This window comes from Ambystoma mexicanum, chromosome 4q (assembly GCF_040938575.1).
Source record: "Ambystoma mexicanum isolate Mex_15411 chromosome 4q, UKY_AmexF1_1, whole genome shotgun sequence".
NCBI lineage: Eukaryota > Metazoa > Chordata > Amphibia > Caudata > Ambystomatidae > Ambystoma > Ambystoma mexicanum.
The window spans coordinates 919,384,168-919,408,404 of record NC_090928.1 but is presented as its reverse complement, the minus strand read 5'-3'; the positions used below and the strand labels follow the sequence as shown (position 1 = coordinate 919,408,404).

At 51.4% G+C, this 24,237-nt stretch overlaps 1 protein-coding gene across 4 annotated transcripts in view; it reads left to right on the top strand.

Moving 5' to 3' along the window:
• MTA3 (metastasis associated 1 family member 3) overlaps window positions 1-24,237 on the top strand; it is a 1,736,304-nt gene that overhangs the window by 654,829 nt on the left and 1,057,238 nt on the right. The gene's annotated exons all lie outside the window — the stretch shown is intronic.

The window sequence follows — 24,237 nt, the reverse complement described above, 5'->3', positions numbered from 1 at the left end:
GCACGGTTGTATCAAAAGAGGCGCCAAGACAGACCCTACCTTCAAAAATGCTTGCCAAGCTTCGGGAAAAGCTTTCTAAGGTCAATTCTCACAGTACTGGGCCTAAAAGGCTTCCCCTTTGCCAGAGAGGTACTCTCCAGCCTCTTCCCCTCACTCTCAGGCCCTGCAGCAGGATCCTGCTCCAGCTTCTTCACCCCCCTCTCCCCCACACACCTAATGAATCCTCTTCCTCTGTGTGGACTTGGGAGAAATAAGAGGCCTGTATGGAGACGATGTCTCAATGTACTCACTTTTCAGACATGTAAACTTGCCCTATACCTCGTAAGTCCCTAAGGCTCTAATCTCCAGATGCACATTTTGCATCTCTGTCTGAACAATGTCTACATGAAACTCCTGTGGATATCTTCCAGGATGCACCTGATGGTATCTATTTTCTCCCAGATCCGAAATCACATCCTAGAGGACCCCATTCCTCGAAACCCAGATAACTGGGTCCCTGCTGATGACCAAGGTCATTGGCCCATGAACCTGGCCCAGACAGCATTTTCTTAGATGCTCCTCTCGTCGTTCAGCACCAGGTCTCGTCACCTATTGACAACCAGATGCTATTGAACAACCTCCTCAAGAAGGCTGCTGACAATTTCAAGATCGTAGGAACCATACCCGACACGGATTGCGTTGAGGATATCCTCAAGGAATCCCCATCAGTCAGGCCCTTCCTCTTCGAAATGTAGTAGTCACACCTGGGTCCCTCCTTACGTACACCCTAGCTCACTCGGGCTGTCAACCCTGGAGTTTAATTTTATTTTCTAGCCAGCGACCTCACATCCGCTGTATATCAGAGGACATGCTCTTCCAGACGGTAACAACCACCAGATATGGGCAGGGATTCCACTGTCCTCGTCCGAGTCACCTCCGGACCAGGATTGTAAAATGCTTTATGCTCTGGGGAAGCTAATCACCACCTCAGTGTTTTCAGCACTCGGATCACTAATAATACCACTCTCCTCACAAGCTATAGCGATGTAAAATGGGATCTGGTGCATGAAGGCCTACAAAACGTCCCAGTCTCTACTCGTTCACAACTGTTAGCAGTGGTGGCTGAAGGGCGTCAAGTGACGCAGAACATTCTCAGGAATACACTGTATTCAGCTGACGTGATCTAGCACGAGGGACCCTGTTAAAGTGTCATGCATGGCTCAAGAACTCGGGCTTTAAACCGGAGACACAGGCTTCTTTATTTAACAGTACTTAGGTTTTATGTGTCTGTGTTGCTAGGTGTAATTTTGCCAACCATATGGTAGTGAGTGTTTTGGTGTCTGGACTAACCTGTCTGCAACAGGTGGGAAGAATACTGTAACACCTTATGAAATATAGTACAAAAAGGGTTTCCCCCCACAATAGTGCGATTGTTGTCCTGTTGTGTCTTGGGAAATAATGTGTACCTTCAACTGTATTTTTCCTTTGTATGGTTTTATTTTGTATTATATTTGAAATATTGCAGCATATCCCAAGGAAACAGACATTCAATTGTATGACTTCTGTGACATTCTATATAGGCTACATGCATTTGCTGGTTTTAGCGAAGAATCACCTTTGGCGCATGTGCATTGATGTTTCGCCAATTAATTGGCTTTGTCAAGGCTAACATTACAGATTAACCGTTAAACTGCCATGGGTATTTTCCCCCCAGTGCCAAGGCCTTTTTTGGTGATTTCGGTATGTGGCCATTCAAAGCCTTGTACCTTTTTTGTTACATGAGATATCTTGGCCAAATTTGGCTCCTTTTTTTCCCACATGTAGGCGGGTCGTAACGCCACCCAGGAATCCTAGGTTGCTGTATGGGGGGTGAGAAAAAATAAGCAAAAAGGGCGAAAATGTTGGGTTTTTTCAAAAAATGGCAATAAAATGATGTACAAAGAAGCCTGTGTTTTTTTCCTTGTAAGAGCTAGGAACAAATGGTTTACTGTGCTGAATTCCCCAATTTCCTGGCTTTCAAGAACAGGTTGATGTGGTTAACTGTTTTGTGAGAGGTAGGTGATTTTGGCCAATTGGACATGCATGGACGGAATGGAAGAAAAGGGTAGGAAAGCCGAATTGGAGGGCAGAAAGGCATATATTTGAGAAAAGTAGACAAAATTCCAAGTTTAGGAAGGGGTGATTTGCCTAGGTCGGGCAACAACTAGGTTGGGGAAAATGCCATAGATTGTGAGAAAAGCGGGAAATTGATTGAAAAAAAGGTATGTGTTGGACATGGTTGGCTTGGTACGGCAATGGCTTCTGAATTTTGAGAAAAGCAATGCTCTGCTACATTTCCCCGACCCTTGCAGTTAGGAAAGCACACATTTTTTGTAGTGTTTTACAAAACAAGCAATACCACAAGCCAAACACTGAGCCATGGTACACAGGAGGTTTATGGTCGCGGCCTTAGCATGTGTAAATCGGGAAAACCAATGTGGTGAGGAACGGCAAGCATCCATTTTTTGAAAGAGAACGGGCAGACCTTTTCAAGGGTAGGTGACTTGTGCAGGTTACAAAAGTGTATGGTGCCTAAAGCAGCGACTAAATGTAGGTCACATCTGGGAAATGAAAGGGTTGTGTGACAAAGGGCACCAGCCAATGGGTCAGAACGTTATGAAAACCACACAAACGCAACAAATGTTATACCTTCCTGCGTTTCCACAGGTGTCCCGATGAAAACGGTACCTCACATGTGTGGGTGCACCTACCTGGGCGCCAAGCGGAAAGCCTAAAACAGAAGTAACCCCAAGTCTGTTTTCACACCTGAATTTCACACTTTCTCCAGACAAGTGCAACATACAGATATGGGCTTCGGGTGTCCAAGCCACCAAGGAAAACAGGGAACCCCATGCATTTCTGAAAAGAGGACACCCGTGGGAATCTGCAGAGGTATGATTTGCGCAAATCGGCCCAGAATTTATTACCCAGACACCCCTGCAAAGTCCGAAATGTGGGGGGAAAAAAACGCATTTTCCGCACATTTCACTCGGCGCACCCATCGAAACACGCCGCCAACAACACATGGCCTACCGTCCCGCGACGTGTTTTGGTGAGTGGACACAGGGAAATGTCTCTGAAATTGGCTGGAAATGAAGACAATTCTCAGACATTTCGCTCTGGCCACCCACCGAAACACACCGCCAACAACACATGGCCTACCTTCCTGCGTCCCCACACGTGTCTCGATGAAAACGGTACCTCACATGTGTGGGTGCACCTACAGGGGGCTCAAAAGGAAAAAGGTAACCCACTGGGAACCCCAAGCCTTTCACCACTGCCCATTTTGTTTATGTGGGCAACCTACAGATTTAGGCCTAGGGTGTCGAAGCCAGCAAGGAAAACGGGGAACCCCATGCTTTTCCCAAAAGAGGACACCCGTGGGAAGCCACACATGTCCAAATTGGAGGGGTGGCCCATCTCATGTAGCCCTCCCCAGGGGCAGATAAGGGGGGGGCTATGCTGCTTTCCTCCCTGGGCTCATGCGTCCGTTCCTAGGAGCAGATATCTGGTCCCAGGGAGGGCTGCATGACATGGCACCCACTCTATTGCGGCTGGGGGGGGAAGGGGGTCAATGCCCCATCCCATTAGAAAATTCCCAGACCCTTTGGGGTGCCCCACAGCCCCCCCTAAAAAGCGTTCCACCATTTTCACTTTTTTCCTTTGGTAACCCAACTCCCCTTGGTGCAGAGAGGCACATTGATGAGACATTCTGGCGCCGGGGTGCCCAAACCTTACTACCCCACCCACTGGAGGGCCTGTCCCACCATTTTTGGGGGCCCTCTCCCCCCACCCCAAATGGAGGGGGGTGTACCTCACGCAGCCGTTTGTAGGAGGCCCATGAAGGCCTGCATGAGGTGCATTGGGCACCCTGGCGCCAGATTGGCACACCAATGTTCCCCTCTACGCCAAGGCAACTTTCGTAAACAAAGAAAAAAATGGAAAAGGTACACTACACTTTAGGGCGGGCTGAGGGGCACCCTAAACCGCCAGGTAATTTTCTAATGTACTGGGGGTGACCCTCTACCCGACCACACCAAATGCAGGGGTGTCATCTCATGCAGCCCTCCCTGGGGTCAGATGCCCCTTCCTAGGAGCAGATATCTGCCCCCAGGGAGGGCTACACGGGGTGCCCCCATTTCCACTTGGGGTGAGGGGGAGAGGGCCACCCCCCTTTTCTGTCAAATATATCCCTGGTGCCTAGTGGCCCCCCCAATCCCACCCAAAATTCCCTTTTGTTGTTATTTATTTTTTTGTTTTGTTTTTTGTCCCCTTCCCTGTGGGTAGATGATCAGCCGTCTGCCCCCAGGGTTGTACATATATGTGCCCCATGCTTTGGGGGCTGGGGGGGTGAGGGCTGCTTACTGTAAGCAGCCCCCACATCCCCCCCGCATTCAGACATCCCTGTGTCTAGTGGGCATTGCTGCCGCAGCATCGAGCGCCCTGCGCCCAATCCGCAGGCAGCAATGCTGTCACAAAGGGTGTCATTGGAAAGGGGAGAGTCTCCCCTTTCCAATGACGCCCTTTCCGACAAAATCCATGGTGGCTAGGCCCCCACACCCCCTCCCCTTCCCGTCACGTTTTTTTTTTATTTTGCGTTTTTATTTTTGTTATGCCCCCACCCCTGGGGGCAGATGGTCACCTGTCTGCCCCCAGGGGTCATTATATATGTGCCCCCATGCTTTGGGGGCCGGGGGGAGAGGACTGCTTACTGTAAGCAGCCCCCCTCCCCCTTCGTCACAAACGTTTCCGTGGTGGTCCAGTGGGCATTGCTGCATGCGCATCGAGTGCCCTGCACCCGATCCGCGGGCAGCAATGCTGTCACACAGGGTGTCGTTGGAAAGGGGAGGATCTCCCCTTTCCAACGACGCCTCCCCCAATCTCCAGCTTGAAATACAGCCGGAGATCGAGGGGGAGAAAGGTGTACACTCGCCTTATATTTTCACTGCAGCAGCCCGAAATGGCTGCTGCAGTGAAAATTACTTTCAGTAATTGTCCTTGGCACGGTAGGGGTTAATGATCTTAACAACAATGTCAATTTTTACAACATTGCTGTTTTTGACCCAATGCGTGTGCTACTTTGTTTGCACCCAATCTAGGTAAATGCAATGTATGCATAATCATTTTACACATTCATAGCGAGTCAGTAATGCTAACATAGCATTTATGTTAATTCTATCAAAGAGGGAGTGGGAAGAATACAAAGCTGAACACGTGAGTCGGAGTTGGATATGAATGGGCCCCAATGGCTTCCAAATATTATAATTAAGGCCAGGTGGTTGTACCACTATAGGTGCCTAAGTTCTAGGTTTACAATCGCTGGCATTAATGCATGGACTTGGGTGTTGGCAACGTGGCTGGCCGTGCAGTGCTCAGCAACTTGAGCTGGTGCTGTCTGAATGGTTATCCTTTGGTGGGACAGCTGACCCACGGTTGTGCATACAGGGTTTTGGGGGGTGCCTCAAATGGTGTGGTGGCTGGGGTGTGCCAGTGTTTTGGGTTGTGGGAATTGTCTGGGGGTGGTCAGGTGGTGATGGTGGTGTCTGCTGCCCTAAATGTGATGTGAAAGCACAGATTTGTGGTGTTAATTATCTGCTGTTGAGCCGTATGGTGTATGACTGGCCAGTGCTGGGACAAGTCGGTGGAAAACCTCTCGTCTTCCTTGAATGGGTGGGTTGTTCGGATTGCATTCTGTGAGGAGAGAGGAGGGGTCGTTAAGATTATGGCGCTCGGATGGTTTTGTGGTATGGCCGACTGTGAGGGCGTTTGATTTACCTTATTGGGATAGGTTCATCATAGCAGGAGGATCTTCACGGACAACACCACCACCATGTTGTACGCCAGGAAGCAGGGTGTGTAAGGAAGGCATAGCATCAAAGTAAGACGGACACAAGTGATAAAGTTCAATAAACACCCTTGAACTGTTATCAGGGGTGTGAAAAATGCCTATCTAAATGTATATCTAAGATGGGAGAAAGCTACGACCATCAAATAATACTACTACTAGTCCTAGTGGAGTCTAGTCAAATAAAAAGCACTGATACTAAAAAAAACTAATTCCAATCCTTCTTGCTATTCTACAAAATGGTATAATGTTCACAAAAAGAAAAGTGTTCACAAAATGATAAGTCAGGATGTTTAGGACGTTTGACTCCCTTCCCCACATTGTTTGCACAGGACAAGGCAGGTCATTCGAGCACAGCACACTCTTGGACTTCTTCGGCACGAGGTCACAGTTTCTTTTACCAACATCAGGGCCTTCTCTGCCCAAGTCTCTGTTGTTGAAAGTTTCTTGCTTCAGAGGGCCTGATGTACCAGAAACAACAAAGAAAGGTTCCTTTGCAAATATGCAAGTCAGCGAATTACTCTTCGACCTGGTTCCCCCTCAGCCGGGCTCAGATCCTTCTTTCACAATTAGCCTCTCAGCCTGGCTCAGACTAACTTTAATTTGCAGGCATCCCTCAGTAGGGTTCACATTTGCCACATCAATATCTTCTTGGGTGAGTTTTACAGTTCACCCAGGATCCCCCTCCTCCGGGCTCAGACCAATTTCAGTTCAGACAATCCAACTTAACCCGCTGCAGGATCACTTCGATTTCACTGTTTAATAATCTTTTACATGCTCTGGGGTACCAAAAGGAGACCTTCGAGTGAGCACCCACGTGGCGCCGGACCACTCGGTACCTGGTACCTCTTTTGGTTTCATGAAGTTCAATCGCACACAAGTTCTTTGTTCATACATAGTTGCCCCTTGCAACCTTGAGCATAACACAGTCCGGTCTATCAGTTTCTCCCGACTCACCGGCTGTGTTCACTGGCTCTGCTTTGTTAGGCAAGGTTTTCGGTTACATTAGCCTTCTCTCACGCAGCACAGTTCACCTCAAAGGCCTCCCTCAGTCTGGTTTTAGCATCCTTTCAAAGTTCACAACTCGTAGAAAAAATGATCTTGGGACTTCTAGTCCCAGAATGCACTGGGCTAATTTTGCTCCCACTTCACAGCTCTCCGAAATGGCGTTTTCTGGACTTGGCGGGGAGGCGAGTGGGGGGGGCTACAGGAGCTAAAAGGGGATGTTAATTGGAGGTCAGGGTCTCTCTCTCTGCCCCCCAGATACCTGGTTTCGCCTGCCTGGCCCAGGAGCAGAGTTTTGCTGTGGGTACCGCCAGGCAACCCGAGATTGCCCTGGTCTTTCCTTCTGGAGGTACAGCTCCCTCTTCCACACTGCAGTCTCCTCTCAAGTAGCAGGGCGAGTGTTTAGGCGTTTTTCTCTTCCTCCAGGTCTACCAGGGTCACAGTAGCTCACCTAGCACCTTCTCCTGCTTCCTGGCACCTTCCAGCATCCCCAACTTGCTCAGTGTGCTTTTCAGCCCCGCCTTTTATACTTCCTGGGAGTGTTAACTAGAACCCCGGTGTGAGTGGTTGGAAGGGAATGCCTGACTCTGCCTATCCTCATTAGCGGATGCCCAGAGTAATCCATGGTACATTGGTTTCTATGGGCAATCTTCATAGCTCTGGCTTAGATAAATCCAGTAAAATATTGTCCAGAAGATGGGGGTAGTCCTGTTGTTGTAGGGTACGGGGTGACGCATGTAAATTCCTTTTCCCGGTTGTCCTATGCCTCCCTTTTGTGTTGGTATCTGTTGGAATTGGGAAGGTGGTAACGGTATGGGTTCTGAAATGGTGTATATGGCAACAGAGGCAATGTTAGGGTAGGGAGTTGTTACAGCAAGGGGGATCCCATGTATCACCTTGACTCGTTCCCCCCCCCTCTGGTCCGGGCACAATATCGATGACCCTTCTGCGGTTACCCCAAAAGAGGATACCAAAGGGTTTGATGGAGAAATACCCTTGCTTTTCTTACAGGGGGCACTCTATTCACGGCGCTCTCCACGGAAGCCCAAGACTTGTGGCACTGGGCCGGAAGACGGGATGTTCCTCATCCCTCTTCACCTGGCACGAGTCAAGACCACCATTGCAGACTCCCTCAGCAGGGAACTGCGCTCCTTTCACGAGTGAGAGCTTCATCATGATCAGGTGGGCCGCCTGTTTGTCGAATGGATCGGGCCCCAGATCGATCTGTTTGCGACGGCAGCAAACTCCAAATGCTAGACGCTTGCCAGCAGATTCTACCAGCCGAGGAACCTGGGGGACGCATTCTCCCTCCCGTGGGAAGGGCTATTTCTATACGCGTTCCCTCTCCTCCTACGAGTCGTCGACACACACACAGTGTCACTGCAGTATGATACTCATCGCCCTGGCATGCCTGAGGCAGATTTGGTATCCAGACTTTCTCAGCCTATCAGCGTCCCCTCCTGTCAAGTTGCCGGTGGTTCCGGATCTTTTCATCAGAGAGGGATGTGCAATCCTTCATCTCAACCCAGGATGGCTGAACCTGAAGGCTTGGCTCCTGCAGCCTAGAGTTTGGAGGTCTGTAACTATTGTACTGTTACGTCCCGTCCCCTTTCCTCCATACTGTATGGACGTCCCTCGTGAGGGACGGGAGACGGATGTCATGGCCACTGGTCAAGAGACACTACCTTCATTCTCCAAAGGGTCCAAATGGACCCAGTCCTGGCGGCTTTGGCGCTAGGCTCATATGAAAGTGTAATCTGCACACTGTGTGCCTAAGGCACGTGCATCCAGGCCGGGCGTGGCCATACAAAAGCATTGGGAGCATGTGCAGAAGTCTGAGGTAGTGGTAAGGTGGGGCCACAAGACTGGTATTAAAGGGAGTGGCTGGGGCCAGGCTATATAAGCCAGCCCCACCCGCATGCAGGCGCTTCGCGTTAGTCTGCTGTGTGCAGTGTAACGCTTACCGCCGTCTACAGCTCCTTACCTATTTCCAGCTCGGCACGCTTCTCTTCAGCCACTGGAACTCCATCTTCAGCACTCACCTACCTGGAACCAGCCACACCATCGCTCGAAGCGCAGCTAACCTGATTTCACCTCTGCAGCTACAGTGCGCATCTTAACTGAGTCCTGCCACACCATTGCTGGAAGCGCTGCTTACCTGATTCCAATGGGAGACATTCTTCGGCTCTGCATCCTCACGGATCCATCCATCTGGCCGCCGACAGGTCCTCAGATAACTGCTCTCCAAGTGCCGCCGGGCCGTCCCTGCAAGGGGAAAAGAACGCACAAGGTTAGCAACTGCATAAACATTTAACGCTTGGCCGCGCAACATGCAAACCTTGCGTACCATCCAGAAAACCAACGTACCTTTCAGTGGGGCCTTCCAAAATCCCCTCTGGCACCGTTCGAACTCTCTTCAATCACAGCGACTCCGCATGGCCATCTTCACACCTATTGAGAAAGAGAAGGGACATTACAAACCTTACGGACAATAATAATTGGGGAAAAGTCAATACAAAAGGAATCACTGCTACGAAAAACTTACCTTCACAGTGGATTGGTCATAGCCGGTCTGGGCCGCCACGCACACAGACCAGTGGCGCAACTTGGTCCATCCTCAAGCGCCCCTGCTGAGAAAGCAGGACAGAGAGCTCACCCTTACAAAACAACTGGTAAGATCATATGGGAAAACGCATGCTCACCTCATTTTGGCACGAAGGGTTCGAGGGGGATCGCAATTCAACCGCAGCATTTTCATTTCCTCTTACCTTCTACCAAGGGTATTGCCAGCAACCAGAGCAGTCCACACTACAGCAGCTGGGGGTTAAGCCTGAGCCAGAGGAGTCCAGTCAAGGGAGGGCTCCAACCATGCCCAAACACCCCCGCAGAGACCAGGTGAGCTTAACAACGGAACCTTTTTCGCCAGAAAAATCTTCCCCTTTAAATTTAGAGGCGTGCCGGGGCGCGGCCCTGGGAGCATGCGCTCGCCTGACTCCGCCCACTGGTGCCACTCATCAGTCCCCTTTTCCAAGTCCAAGTCGACGGGAACAGGCCAATTTCACCAGCGCTCCTGGGTTTGGCTTCGGCCATGTAACACCACAAGCTCTTCCCCAGATATTATTCTATCTTTGTCTTTTTTGTTTTAGATACTTGGTCCTCCGACGCCACGCTTCTCCCTGGCTCATGTTGACTTCAGCGGGCTTCATCAGGTGTCCAGCCTGCGAGGGACTCTTCCCCCCCACTTCAGACTCCCATGCTTTGCCTCCGCTGCCTTGGCCCCGACCACGGCTGAGAGGGGTGTTCCGCGTGCAACACTTTGACACCACGGGCACTGAAGAACAGACTAGCTAGGTGGAGGGAGCTCTTACAGAAGTCACCACCGGATGACCTAAAGGACTTCGTCAAACATCGCTCAAGGCCAAAGGCAAGGGCTCTATTCACCATCGCACCCCGAAAGGGCACCTCCTTTCACAGGAAGCGCCCGACCCGGATGAACCTCCCTTGTTCTAACACTGGCACATGTAACAAAGCTAGTCCAGCTACCAGCCTCACGGCCGAGGGGTCTTTGGATCCTTCTGGTATCTGTGCTGAGGGACTGCAAGGTTCTTCTACCGGGGTTACTCCCGATGGGCAACGCCCTAGTACCGGCATCATGTCAGAGTGGGCGCATTCATGCAGCACTGCCGGCAGTTCTGCCCAGAGCAATCCGCCTTCCAGGCCCAGGCCTGAGGTGCGGGATAGGCCTTATGTTCCAACACCAAGCGTCTTGACAGGGCTGGTTCCAGCGAGCCAGGCACCACGACTTTGGCACGCAGCTCGACAAAATGGCTGTCGCACCAGACAAGATGGCCGCTCGTCTGATACCTCCTCTAGCAGAGCGGGTGAAAGAACAAGTCAAAAGGTGGGACTGGTGTCAACCAGGTACGTGGCCTACAGCTTATCCATCAGCAGGGCAGGTTCCCCCTGCACTCCAGGCAGAGTGTGCCCCAGCAGCCCCCAGACACTGTCATTATCTCCTGCCACCTCTTCAGCCTCTGAAGACAAGTTCTTTGAAAGGTTTCTGGCGCTGATGCGAACCCCCCCAGATGGAGTCCATCCTTCGGAATACTATCCTGGTCATGCTCCCTCAGGTCACCTCACCGGTGCCCATAGTCATTCCTCCAATGGCTCTGGTGCCACGGACACCAGCGCTGCCCTTGCCGGCTCCTATTCTGGCCCCTCTGCCTGTGGCAGTACAAGTGGTTCCACACCAGCCTCCGCAACAGCCTCTGGCTACAGTCTCCACACCGCAGCCCACGGTGCCCAGTATCCCTCCACCAGTTCCGGACCCTCCTAGCACTCAGGTGGATACAGACGAGGAGGAGGAGGAGGACCCTGACACGACATATTCAGCGAAGGCCTTCCACGAACGCTTTGCAGCCCTGGCAGAATACCTGGGCCTTCCTCAGCCCGAGGTTCAACATCCAGAGGAGGGGGGGGGGGTCTTGGCAGAAGTCCTCACTCTAAGGTCCCCCTCCAAGATGGGAATCCCAATGCAGAAAGAGGTTGTTGCCCTGCCCAAGAAGCGGTGGCTCAAACCGCACTCGGCCCAACCTGTCAATAGGCATCTCGACGCCAAGTACAGGCAGTTAAAGAGGGATACACCCTTACTTTCGGCTCATCTTCAGCTGCACTCGCGGTGATCGCTGCAGCGTCACTCTATTCTAAGCCTCAGTCCTCCTCGGCCACCTTGTCCTTGGCACTGTTAGGCAAGGAGGAGATGATCTTGGAGGCGTATGGGGAAAAAGCTGTACTCCAATGCCTCCCTGCACCTGCGTCAGACTGATGCCATGCTGGTAGCCGTTAACCAAAGGCTCTGGTGGGAAATTTGCGGACTTCCTCCCGCAACTTCCGCCACAAAGCCAGGCTCGCTTCAAAGCGGGATTAGGAGAAGCCAGGCTGGTAGCGCAGGACATCATGGAATCCACAGTGGCCCATATCCGTACCTCTGGCTAGGCCATCTGCATTGCCACAGTCATGAGAAGGATGGCCTGGCTCTGGCTACCAGGTTTAACCCGGACGTCCAGGAACGTTTATTGGACCTTCCATTCGAGTGTAGTGACCTCTTCCACTTCACCACGGATGAGGAATTAGATCAAAAGAACAGCAGCTCACAAACCGCAGCTCCAAACCACTAAGTCTTTATCTATTCTTGCAAAGGCCACGGCCAAGTAGTACACCCAGTCCAATCAATGCTCCAACAAGGGATGGGCATCTGGAGGGTTCCGAGGCTTTCAAGAACGGAGGTCCAGACAACCTGACCGTTCCCAGAGTCGGCATCGGAGGAAACAAAAGGGGATTGGGGGGGCAAGGGCCTTTTCCAATCCCCCCTCCTCCGCATCATCCTCGGAGGGAAAGAAGGCATGACATGCCCTTCTGGGTCCACATGTCTCCGGTGGAGGGGCAGGCTTGCTTCCTACAGGCAATATTGGCGCCAAACCTTTTCGGACCCCTGGATCCTCTCTGTAGTCTCCACGGGGTATCGCCTACCGGTCCCTTCCTCTTCTCCCTCCTCCCCTCCTCTCCCACAGATTGGGACAGCAACTCTGTTGGCGGAGATCCGGTCACTCGTTGAGAGCCAGGCAGTGGAAGAAGTCCCAGCCACCCACAGAGGATTGGGCTTATATTCGATGATTTTCGCCATACAGAAGAAGAACTAGGCTGGCCTGAAAGTTGTTGGACCTTTCCACCCTCAACCTCTCCCTTCCGCTACAAAAATTAAAGATGGTTACGCCAGCTCTTATTGTGGAGACACTGAACAGGGAAGACTGGATGTGCTCCCTGGATCTGAAGGATGCGTATTTACACGTCCCGATCTGGCAGCCGCATCAGTCCTTTCTGCGCTTCTGGGTCATGGGCTGCCATTTCAAATACAAGGTGCTACCCTTCGGCCTCAATTCAGCCCCCAGGGTATTTACCAGATTGATAGTGGCTGCTCTCCTCAGGGCCCAGGGCCACAATGTCTACCCATCTCCGTAGGCAGTTCTCCACACCTCCTGTGCGCTTATATACACACTCCATGACCTGAGGTTTACTATCAACCTCAAGAAGTCTCCGCTGCAGCCTACCCGTAAGCGGACCTTCCTGGGCCTTTTCTTGGACACCGGCTCCTAAAGGGTTTTCCCTTCGAAGGACAAGATCACGGCCATCAAGAGAGCTGCTACTCACTTCCTCTCCAGGACTGTGACCTCGGCCTGGTGGTACCAACACCTACTGGGTACAATGGCGGCAGTCCTTTTAGCCGTCCCCCACACAAGACTCGGGATGAGGAGACTGCAGCTGCACTTCGCAGCTTCCTGGAATCAGGAGAGAGGCTCACAATCTGAGCCAGTGGACATTCCTACTTCTCTCCACCCGGACCTCGCCTGGTGGTCTGCGGACTTCAACCTACGGTGGGGCAAGCTCTTCCGGCAGCTTCTCCCTCCGGTCTCGGTCACGACAGACTCCTCCCTAGAGGGCCTGGGAGCCACTCTGGACGGTCACAGCGTCCATGGATTCTGGACCCGTCAGGAGCCCCACATCAATTGACTAGAGTTGAAGGCCATGTGGCTGGCCCTCATGGCCTTCCTCCCTCTCATTGAGGGCGAGACGGTGCTTATCCAGACGGACCACTCCACCATGAACTATGTCAACAAGCAGGGGGGGTACCAATACCCCCCCGCACCCTCCACTATGCAAACTTGTGGTCAGCATGTGGGTATGGTTTCTGGAGAACGACATATACCTCATAGCTGTCCACCGCCTGGAGAATCCAACCTGGAGGCGGACAGGTACAGCAGACTGGGGGGGGGCACAATTCTGAGTGGCAATTGAACAACCTGGTACTGGAAGAGATATTCCTCAGGTGGGGGCACCCCCAAGTGGATTTGTTTGCCTCTCAAGACAACAAGAAATGCCAACAGTTCGCTTCCTGGCAGGGACAGGGCCCCGGCTCCCTGTTCCAGATACAATGGAACTATATGACTGCATATGCCTTTCCGCCAACACCCTTGGTGCACCCTACCCCTCAAGGCACAGCATCATCGAGCGGAGCGACCGCTGAAAAGACATCCTGAGCCCCCAGGCCAAATGAAGCTGCCGGGGGCATAACCCAAGCAAGTCCAACCCTCGCGACTGGGCCCGCTGCGCTCTCCCCCCTGCGTCACGTGCCGTGGCCTGGCGTGAAGAGGCATCCGGACCCTGAGAGTCACAGCATCTGGAGCACCGCAACGGACGCAGAGACTCACTCATCCCTGCATCTGGCCGCAAGCAACAACTAACTACCCTGTGGCTCAACTGAGCGTGAGGACTGTGCCTCCCCCTGAGCCCAATGGCCACAGAAATGATCCTGGGCTGAACCACGCTCTACCTACGGCGGTTGCCTAACCACGGACCCAGAGGTTAGTGATGCACCTCCCCGCGCGCTGGGAGCGACCAAACAGACCCGGGAGTGGGATCTTCAAAAGAGGACTTGCTCTGTGCCACCCGCCACAAATCCACCTTTCTGCCCCCAGGCCTTGTGGTGCTGCTGCAGCCGCCCCTCTCCCAGTGCCCGACGCAGCAGGCGAGACACTCTCCTGGGTATGGGAACAGCCCTGCACTGCCCTGTAGACAACTCCCAATATCCCGGAACAGATTCGGGACCCTGCACCCGAAGACGCAGATCCTTAAACATGCCAAAGCTGATACCTGATGTGCACATAGCCAAACATGGGCCATCCCGTGTCTTTTGTAGGGGGCCTCTGACTATGGGACGCTAGGGCACTAGGGAAGGTGCCGTGGAGCAACGCGGGTCTCGAGCTTGTAACGAGGGATCCGTGACCACATCACACCTTCGCCAAGAAGACACGCTGTCGGCGGCCACCATGGACACCCCCCTCCCCCCCAACTGAACGCTTGACTTGCGCTGTCGGTTCGGCTGGGGACAGAGACAGTTAACTAGTTCATTACACTGGCGACGTAATCGTTTGGGTCGACAGTGAAGTTTGCGCGACAGATACTTCATGTTGGGGAGGAGTATGGAGATGGGGTGGACGATGTACAAGGTTCACAATGTATTCTTTTTTGCAGTTTTTGTTGTTTATCATATGGTTCTTTGTTAGTTTGGGGCAATTGCACTCTCACACTACAATCCAATCACAACCCTTTGCATATGCTACTTCACATTACCACACGGGTGGACCCTACCCCCACAACACACACCAATGGGAGGCTGCTCTCCTCACCCCCCCCCCATCCCCCCAGACCAAGACCTCCTGTGGACCCTTCAAAATGGGCTCTAAATGGCACCAACACAATCCCACTCGATATCTGCTGATCGCCCCCAAGTCCCTCAAACTGCTCACCTGGAACATGAATGAGGTGGGCTCTGGGACCTATTAACCGAGACACATCTGGCGGGGTCACATTGTACCCTCCTCCAGAGAACCAACTACCGGGCCGCATTTCATGCCGGATACACAATGGGATCCAGGGGAGTTATTATCCTTATACATGTGTCCCATTCGTCTTACAGGTCGTAGAACAGGACCCCCAGGGTTGATATGTGCTACTCATGGGAATGCTCTGGGCTGAGAAACTGGCGGTTGTGTTGGTGTATTCCCCGCTCGGTCTGGGGCAAGAACTGCTAGATGAACTGACCACCCTAATGGGAAAGCATCAACCCGATAGGTGGATTCAGGGGGGAGACTTTAACAACGTCATGTGCAACACCATGTACCGCACCCATCTCAGACACCCCCATGAAATTGGCCAATTTTGTATCTGCCTTAGGCCTCCGAGACGTATGGCGGGAACTACATCCGGGAACCAGGGGTTACTCGTTCCACTCGGAAGCCCACGGCTCCATGTCCAGGCTGGAATACCTGTTTCTCCCAAACACAGACCTACATAGGGTGATGTCTGCAGACTTGCTTCCCCGTGGTATCTCGGACCACTCGCCTCTGACAGTGGAATTGCAGATGTACGCCAGTACCCCCCTCTTCTCCTCCCCCTAGAACGTGGAGACCGAACAATTACTATCTTGGGTTCCCCAAACTGGTTAATTGTCTTACCGAAGTATCCAATGAATACTTTGAAATCAACAAAGCTGCAGTGAACAACCCAGTAATATGGGAGGCCTATAAAACGGTGCTATGGGGAGAGATAATCTCCTGGATAGCGAAAAAAATAAAGAAAGATAGATTCCAAAATATAATAGAAGCTGAAAAAGAGATGACCCAGTGGGAAAATAAATATGCCCTCGACCCAACCTCTGAGACTCAAGGGTCCCTTAAACGAGCCAATGAGCGCCTCCGAAACACAGTGCTGGATAACGCTAAACAAGCCCATTGGGACTCAAGAGCTAGAATATACAAATATGGGGACAAAGCGGGCAAAATGCTAGCCTGGCTGGGAAATTGTCACCTCACGAAATGAGAGGTGCCAGTCGGGTGCCGAAATAGTGAAAGCCTTTGCCCAATTCTACGCTCAACTATATGAAGCTCAAATTTCTTCATTAGACCCAACCCTGCTAGGCGATATAATGCTCCCATCTCTGTCGACTCAACAGAGAGAGCAATTAGACTCTGATCTCTCTGAAACAGAAATAGTTGAAGCCCTAACACAACTCCAGGTGGGGAAGACACCAGGCCCGAACAGGTTCCCGGCCGAAACCTGGCAAAAACAGGGCAGGAACAAAATTGCGCCCCCCCCTTCATAAAATGTTGCTTTACGCCCGCGAACAGGACACCCTTATCCAGACCTGTGCAAGGCTACCATCGTAGTGGTTCCCAAAACGGACAACCCCCGGAGAGATGCGCCTCCTACAGGCCCATCTCGCTAATTAACAGTGAAGCCAGGATCCTTGCCAAACTTCTAGCTAACCGATTACAATCGGTCGCTCACACCCTGGTCCACCCGGACCAATGTGGCTTTATGCTACACAAGTTAACTCGAATGAATTTGCGGCGGCTTCACCTAGCACTAGAACACGCTCCTATTATAGACACACCACTTGCCCTATTGGCAATTGATTTTGGAAAGGTCTTCGACTCAATTCGGTGGGACAGCCTCTGGGAAATTGAGACGCATGGGTTTTGGGGACAACTTCCTAAGATGGGTACAACTACTTTATACGAATACCGAGGCAGAGGTCAGGGTGAATGGGTGGCCCTCCCGGTCCTTTCCTCTCGGCAGGGGTACGCGGCAGGGATGCTCCCTTTCTCCCCTCCTCTTAGCCCTTGCAATTGAGCCGCTTGCCCTGTGGCTCTGCTAGAGTGCAGCCTGGACAGGATTTTAGATGGCCTGAGGGGTATGAGGATAGGACCTCCCTATATGCAGATGGTCTCCTGATATATCTGGGGGACACTGCCCGGACATGCTCTATAGTAACATGGATGCTCATCCGCTTTGGTGAGTTTAGCGGACTAAGAATTAATTGGAGGAAATCCGTTCTCTTTCCGGTGAAGGGTGGAGTGCTGGCTAACCCCCAGGACTGCCCGTACCGACTAGAGAAGCGCGGCTTTCGATACCTAGCAATTTGGATATCTGGAGACCCCACTAATTATGTAACACACAATTTCCAGCTGATCACTGACTGCTTTGTCAGCGACGTCCACCACTGGAAACTTCTCCCCCTGACACTCCTGGGTAGAGCTGCACGCTTTAAAATGATGACCCTCCCAAGATTCCTATACGTCTTACAGAACGCCACACTCAAGATCCCAGACTCTGAATTTGGCCGGGTAGAGACCCTCCTTAAGGAACTTATGTGGGGTGGAAGCCAACCACGTATAGCACTGACCACGCTCCAAAGATCGATCTGGGAGGGTGGGATGGGGGTGCCCCGCCTCCAAACCTATTAATGGGCTTCACAACTTGCAGTGGTCAACGACCTGCTTCATGGAGACCGGGAACTACCCCACATAAGGGCAGAAATTGCCGCCATGCACCACTCAGACCCACTTCACTTATACCAAACTCCCACGAGACCCCCCACCCCCGGCTACAACTGCGGCGCACATCGTTAGTGTTTGGAGACAAGCACATGTGTTTGTAGGATGGAAAAATAAAATAACTGCCGCACAACCCCTATGGCAAAACAGCAACCTGACGGAAATCGGGAATCTCGAGCCATGGCCTCGATGTGTGGGGGCTGGGATTCTGAGAGTGGAGGACATCCTGGAAGAGGGGAAGCTAACCTTGTTTGAAGATATGCAATAAAAATTCCAGCTCCTGGGTACGGAACAGTACCACTACATACAACTGGCCCATGCCCTGAAAACTCTCATACCTGCAGATGCCACTGTCCCGGACTACACACCGATAGAACGAAACATGTTGCCAGCACACATCCCCACCAGATGCACTTCCATTCTATACAATGATACAATGCTATCTCATCCTTCGCCACTCCTGAACTGACGAGCTTGAAAGCTAAGTGGGAGGTGGATGTCCGAGGGATAGACCCAGAGGACTGGATTCAGGTACTAAAGCACCCATGGGAGGTTGCGATCTCCTCTAGGCTCCGGCTGGCGCAGCTAAAAATGCTCCATAGAGTGTATTACCCTCGAACGATCCTATACGGTTGGAAGCGGGCCTCGAACCCGAACTGTCTCCGGTGTGGAGAGGAGGAAGGAACTGTCTTTCATATTTTATGGACATGCCCCCGGATCCAGACCTTCTGGAATGCATGCTTCAACGAACTCACTAGAATCCTCGCCCGCACTATACCATTGGACCTAAGGGTCCTACTCCTGGGCATACCAGAAGAGAGTGCCCTTAATAAGTGGGAAAAGTTGCTTCTGACCACAGCAGCAGGACTGATGAAATGCAACATTGCATAAAAATGGGGAGCCCCAGAGTCTCCAACGCTGGAACAATGAGTAATGGACATGGACACATGGGCTTTGATAGAGCGTAGAATATGTAACGCAAGAGGCTGCCCTACGAAGGCCTCCAAAATATGGGGGAGTTGGGAAGAGGAAGGGTCTTAGAACCCACGGACACAGGTGGTAAGACTTCGAACAAATACGTAGACTGTTAAGGGAAATGCTTTTGGTGATTAGTGATACAAGTACTATTGTCAGCATATGATTGGACATGCTAGTCCCTTCTTCTTTTTGTTGTTTTTTAGTTTTTGTTGTGATTGTTGTAGAAAACAACAAAAAATGTTTTATCAAAAAAGAGTAGCTGATAAGATTTCACCATCTTTTTACACCAACATAGATTTAGCTTGGCACTGAGTGAATCAGCCAACTCGTTCCAACTATTGGTCTCTTGTACTATATACAGTTTTGCCTCTAGCGGAGGACAGTGTACATTTTGTGGAGGTCCAATGATCTGAGGAACGACAGTTGCAGTCTTGTGCGTAAACATTTATTCTGTTTGCCAAGTGTTGCGGGGCATTTCCATAGACTCAATTAAGTCGCCCCCTTTAAATGTAATGCTCACTGTAAGAGGGAGCCAGTGAAAGCAACATAATAGAGACGAAATGTGGGATTGAAAATTAGTTGGTAGCAATCCTTGCTGAATTTTGTAACACATTGAGCTTTTTCTAAACCCACGTTGCAGTAATGAATGTTTGAACCATCTATGGCCCAAGTAATATTACAGAGGGGGGATTCCTCCAAGTAAGAGCAGCTCTGTTTAAAGAGCCTGAAGCAGTAGGATGATGACCTGACCGTCAAATTAACCTGATCTGTGAATTCCTTATGCAAGTGAAAAATGAAACCCTCTGGTTTAATCAATAAAAAAAAACAGGAAGAGAGCAGTGTCAACTGGAAATGAGCAAGGCAATTGCTAGGAACCCCTGTGGTATCGAATAAGGACCTGTTCCTTCTTAATACTTCTAAGACGAGCCAATTTTTCTTTCTGCATAATTTGTGTGAGATGGTTTCAGAAAGAAAATTGCTATCAGAGGAGGGTACAGCGTCCTTTCATCAACAGTTGTTTTTTTTAACTAACATTTTTCAATGAAAACATTGAAAAATACAGGGAGGAGGGGATATAGAGGGTTGGGAATAGTTAAGGGAGCATTGGGGGGGGGAAATTAACCCCCCAAAAATGTAAAATAGAAATGTCAATTCTTTTTTGGGCAAAACATTTTTGTACAAAAAAGTGGAAAAAATTGCTGTTGATGAAATAACATAGAACCCAGAGGAATTGGTTGCCACAGTGTAAAAAAAAAGTAATGGGGACAGGGCAAAGCCCTGAGGTACTCCAAACTGCATCTGGGTAAACTGTCTAAACATTGTCCAACATGATTATGCAAAAATGTATTATTCAAACCATCCTATTGTAGTATCCGACACCCCAGCCCCCAATATATTGAGTAGGATTCTGTTGTCAAGGGTGTCGCAAGCGGCAGACAAATCCAATATAATCGCGAGTGAAACCTAATGATTATGTTGCAAAGTAGTTGATCCCTGAGGGGGCTTGGCATGGCAGCCATGGAGTAGGCTGCATCTCTACAGAGCTCCGTGATCCGTTAATTGATCCTGGAAAGCGCAAGCTGCCTGGCACCAGATTGCTGCACCAAAACAGCAGAATGGACGTGTGAAGGAGACGGGAAGAAGAAGCACATATTTATAACAAATTGAGCCAGGCGAACGGAAGATCCATCACTTTGTGCCCGGACCGAGAGTGACGGCAACAACAAGAAGATGGCGGCGACCCTAGGACAAAGGGACCCGTGACGACATAAGAAGCGAAAGTGAAACGGGCTGCTGAGGGAGGCTCAATGTACAGGCTGCAGCAAGCAGACGTGCGGCCGGGACACTATAAGCACACGGGCCCACAGGCAGAAGTGGGTGGCAAGCTCGGGACCATGTGGCGGACGGAGGATGCTGGAGACTGCACGGCAAGCAGAGTGTAGGGTGGCTCATTGCCTTGCGCACATGAATAGAACTTCGGCCCCGGCCCCCATGAAGACCGGGAGACACGGGACGCACAGCAGGTGCCCCCCCCCCTCAAGGAGCAGGACAGCAGTGCGCACATGTGCAGAGCATGCATTGTTGATAGCGGGACACCCGCAAGGTTAATAGCGTGTCGGGGGCCTGCGGTTCACGAGCCGTGGGTGCTGCGCTGGAAAGGGAGCAGCAGCGGAATGACACACCGCATGCGGCATGGAGTATTAAATGGGGCGAGCAAGAAATAGAGGACACACGATCTGGGAAGACATGCCTTCAGCATCATTGGATTAGCACAAAGGACTGTGTCGCGCGACCGCACACAAAGGTCATTGATACGCGGCTGCATGCGGGCTGGAGGAGGTGCGCTGAGAGCTACGGGCTGGGGAGTCTGGTCAGGCGCCCCTGGAGTTGGAAGCAGCTGGAACCCAGCATATCACGCGTCTGGCAAGCAGATTCAGGTACGGTACATAAGGTGACATTGTATACCGATAGTTGCTGGAAGCCATCAGCATTTAAACAGAAGCCTGAAGATAGGCTATATAGTAAGGAGTGGGGAACGGTCACTGAGAGATGGGGCTGGACAGCAACAGACCCCCTGTCCCCTGATGTCGATTAACATGGAGCTCTTCAGAAAGGGATGGTTGAGCTGCGCATTGTGCCCCCCTTGAGATGCCGCACACTGCGAAGTGACCGAGCACAATATTTTTGAAACAAGTGAGACGGATATTAGAATTGAGAAGTCCATAAATATCAAGCACCAAGAATGACTGGATAAACAGGCAAGCTGAAGTGCAGGCAGCGGCACATCATAAGACATTATATGCGGCCACAACACTGAGAAGGCACAGCTGCAGACAAGACGCTAAGCCACGACCTGGGAAAACAATCACTGGGGAGCATTGACACCCGTAATAAAGGACGGAAACACATGAGAAGCAGGAGTTGCTAGCCCCTGGTGAGAACGAGCCCTGTGGCACAAACAGAGCGGAGCAATGTCTGTAAGGGGCGGTAAAGTCAAGGGCAAGCAGCCTATGATAGACATCTTTGCCAAGTCACAGCAGTCTCCCACCACCCCGGAGCAAGGTACGGTGACTGCACCGGCAGATGCGGCCTCCCCACGAGAGGACAGTGAAATCTTGACGGCCATAACGGAACTAAAAACCTCCTGGGGTGCAGCGATGGCAGACCTGAGAACTGCACTAGAAAATAAAATGGATGCAGTGGGAATTGAAGTCAACCTGTTGAGACAAGATGTGAGAGTTCTGGCGGAACGAACGAGCGGCCTGGAAAGTGCGGTGAAAACTAACAAGGACACTAGCACAAACAATGCTAGGGAAGTCCGCGTATTGAAGCAACAGGTGGCTAACTTGGAGAATCGAGCAGAGGAGGCCGAAGGACGGGCGAGACGTAACAATATACGAGTGGTGGGTCTCCCGGATGGGGAGGAAGGGCGAGACCCCACGAACTATGTGCAAAGCATGATACTGAAGGAGGTGGGAGCAGGCGAGCTCTCCCAAGGGTTTGCAATTGAGCACGCACACAGGGCCCTGATAGGGAGAACGCAACCTGGAGAACCTCCCAGAGCAATTATAGCAAAAATGTTGAACTACGGAGATAGAGGGAAGATATCGGAATTCTTCCCGAAAGGAGGGACGATAACAAGGGTGTCTGCGACCATCACTGCATATCCTGACTACACCATGCAGGTGCAAAGACAGCGGTACAGCTACGTGGCGATAAAGAGGAGACTGCGCGCAGCGGGATACAAATATATGCTCCTATACCCCGCAAAGATCAAGGTATTCCACAAAGTTAAAGCACACTTTTTTTGACACCCCGCAGGTGGCGGAGACGTGGCTGGACGCAATTGGCTGTCTGGAGCGCGATGAGGAGCAAGGCCAGCAAGAACACGATAAGTGACTGACATGTATGATGGGAGGGGGAGGAGGGAGCCAGGGACAGTGGCTACAGAACTGGTACGCAGAAAAGTTTTAGGAGATTTAAACATGGGACATTTGGACAGATGGGACCAGAATATAAACCGCAAAACGGGCAGCAATGATTGCGCTTAGCCTGATGCATAAATTAGGAGCTACAAGTTGGAGAAGGCCTACCCCCGAGCAATAGAAAAGTTGGACCGCCGTTAGGGCAATATCTCCCTGCTGAGCCGTGAGTACGGCATTTGCTGGAAAAGGGCTAGATGCGGGGGTGCCTGAGATCCAGGGATGGAGCTGGGCATCAGTTGGGGAAGGGTAGTGAGGGGAGGGGATTGCAGTGGAAGTTGGGGCGGGGGGAGGGACAGGGGCTGGGGAAGTTGAAGTGTTTGTAGTTGGGGGGGGGGAGTTTGGGAGGGGGGAAGTTGGAGGAAAGGTTGGGGTACGAGCCTACACCCTGAAAAGACTAGATCTGACCTGTACTTGGGAGTGGGGGGAGGTGGGAGGGAGGAGCAGGAACCTAACACGTCATGGGAGACCTTAAAGTAGTCACCTGGAATGTCAGGGGGCTCAATAGCTATCTAAAAAGGTCACGATGTACCTGTGCAGGCAGAAAATAGACATACCCTTGCTACAAGAAACTCGCCTAACGCAAGAGAAGCTGGAGGTGGTCCGAAGGAAGTGGAGGGGTACAGTTGTGGGCGCAGCCTATTCAGCCTATGCTAGAGGGGTGATTACCTGGGTGGCACTGCATGTTCCGTTTCACTTGCTACACTCTACGGTCGAACCAGATGGGAGGATGGTAATAATAAGGGGGCTGGCGGAGAACAAAGTAGTATGTATTAACACAGATGCTCCGAATCAAGACACAGCGGCATACTTTAAAACTCTATATAGCAAGCTAAGCGTGAACCTCGGGGGGGGGGGGGGGGGACAGTGATCTGGGGAGGAGACTTCAATTGTGTTCTAGACCCGAAAATGGACAGATCAGATGCCAAAATAGATAGACCCACCCCAGCTGCCTGGGTGTTGCAGTCTCTATTAACAGATCTCGGGTTGGAGGATGCATGGAGGTCACACCATCTACAGGACAGACAATATTCGCACTATTTAGCCCCCCAGAACCTACTCACTAGACTGGACTATGTGTTTGTCACACATGAAATAATGATAGAAATGGCGCAGGCAGAATACAAAGCAAGGGTCCTCTCGGACCATTCGCCGTTGATACTAGCATGGCAATAGAGACCCACGAGACCTTCGGGAATTCGCTGATTATTACCGCATCCTGTACGGAGATGCAGAGGACCGCGACAATGAAGGGAATAAGGGAAACACTGGAAGATATTGGATTGCCGCAGATTAGTGCAGAAGAACGAAAGAAGCTAGACGCACCGATCACTCTAGAGGAATTGGAAGTAGTAGTAAGGCAATTACCTACTATTAAGACCCCGGGGGCCGACAGACTCCCCAGCGGATTTTATAAAATGTACAAAAATGAGATACTCCCCCCCGCTCCTAGAGA